Below are 1,775 nucleotides of genomic sequence, written 5' to 3'. Positions count from 1 at the left end.
ATCAAAAAGATCCTAATGATTATTTCTTTTATAATACTGTATTATCATGGAGATATGAGATGTAGTTTTACTACATTGCACTAATGATGCTTTAAAAATAGCAATTTTTGTTGTGTCTTCATATGGAATATGAATAAATTATAAATAATTATAATACATATAAATATATTATTTATTAGGTTTGTGCAAAAGTAATTGGACTGTGAATTTTAAATTATTATAACTAGGCTCAAACACATCTTTATTAATCAAAATAGGAACCATTACAATCAACACATTTTTGCCAATGAGAAATAAGTTTGTTTATTCCTACAGCGTAACAATTCATGCTCGGGATTCGACAAACTCTTGGAAAGCATTTTCTGCATCCTCCTGGTTGTGGAAACGTTTTCCCTGCAAAAAGTTGTTGAGATGCTTGAAGAAGTGGTAGTCGGTTGGCGAGAGGTTAGGTGAATATGGCAGGTGACGCAAAATTTCATAGCCCAATTCGTTCAACTTTTAAAGCATTGGTTGTGCGACATGCAATCAGGTGTTGTCGTGAAGAATTGGGCCTTTTCTGTTGACCAATACCAGCTGCAGGCGTTGCAGTGTTTGGTGCATCTCATCGATCCTGCTGAGCATGCTTCTCAGATGTAATGATTTCGCCGGGATTCAGAAAGCTGTAGTGGATCAGACGGGCAGCAGACCACCAAACACTGACCATGACCTGGTTTTGGTGCGAGTTTGGCTTTGGGAAGTGCTTTGGAGCTTCTTCTCTATCCAGCCACTGAGCTGGTCATTGCTGATTGTCGTACACAATTCACTTTTCATCACACGTCACAATTCAATCGAGAAGTGGTTCGTTGTTGTTGCGTAGAATAAGAGAAGACGACACTTCAAAACGACGATTTTTTTTTTTATTTGCGGTCAACTCATGAGGCACTATGGAGCTTTTCCACCTTTCCAATTTGCTTCAAATGCCAAATGACCATAGAATGGTTGGTGTCGAGTTATTCAGCAACTTCTCATGTATAAGAGGATCAGCTTTGATGATTGCTCTCAATTGGTCATTGTAGACTTCCGATGCCCGGCCACTATGCTCCTCATCTTCAAGACTCTTGTCTCCTTTACAAAACTTCTTGAACCACCACTGCACTGTACATTCATTAGCAGTTCCTAGACCAAATGCATCATTGATGTTGCCAGTTGTGTCCGCTGCTTTACCATCCATTTTGAACTCCAATGAGAAAATCGTTCGAATTTGCTTTTTGTCTAACATCATTTCCATAGTCTAAAAGAAATGTAAAATAAATGGCAAGTAAGAAGTCATTAGCAAAAAACCATAAAGCGAGAAATGTGCATTAAAATGATGTGTAACATAACCACGTTTATTAAGAATGTATTTCAATATCAAATGGCAAATTTCAACAATGCAAAAACTGCAATTACTCTTGCATATTATATATGGGGAACAAGTAACTAGAGGCCACATAGCTGCATTAGAATTTGTGTTAATTAAATGTTATTATATGAAAATGATATCCACAAATGGTGCATGCAGATTTAATCAGATGCAAACATTGGTAACTTAATTGAAACTCCTATGGGTTGAGTCAGAGAAATTCACTGTTTGAATTTAGGAATTGCATCCTAGTGAGAAAAAGCATCCAAGTCCTTAAGCACCTCAGTATTATTGGCCAAGCAAAGTGTTAGAATGCAAATATTACCTGGAGCATCTGAGTTTCACTTGATTGATTCAACTTTAGTTCCTGTTTTCCAGCATACAAAGTTGATTA

At 36.9% G+C, this 1,775-nt stretch overlaps 1 pseudogene; it reads right to left on the bottom strand.

Moving 5' to 3' along the window:
* Positions 1–244: 244 nt before the first annotated feature.
* LOC148757386 (histone-lysine N-methyltransferase SETMAR pseudogene) lies at positions 245–1,267 on the bottom strand (annotated as a pseudogene).
* Between the last annotated feature and the right edge of the window lie 508 nt (positions 1,268–1,775).

This window comes from Rhinolophus sinicus, chromosome 8 (genome assembly GCF_057876585.1).
Source record: "Rhinolophus sinicus isolate RSI-liver-muscle chromosome 8, RSI-T2T, whole genome shotgun sequence".
Lineage (NCBI taxonomy): Eukaryota > Metazoa > Chordata > Mammalia > Chiroptera > Rhinolophidae > Rhinolophus > Rhinolophus sinicus.
Note: the sequence above shows the minus strand (reverse complement) of the source record. Positions and strands in the feature narration are given on the sequence as shown.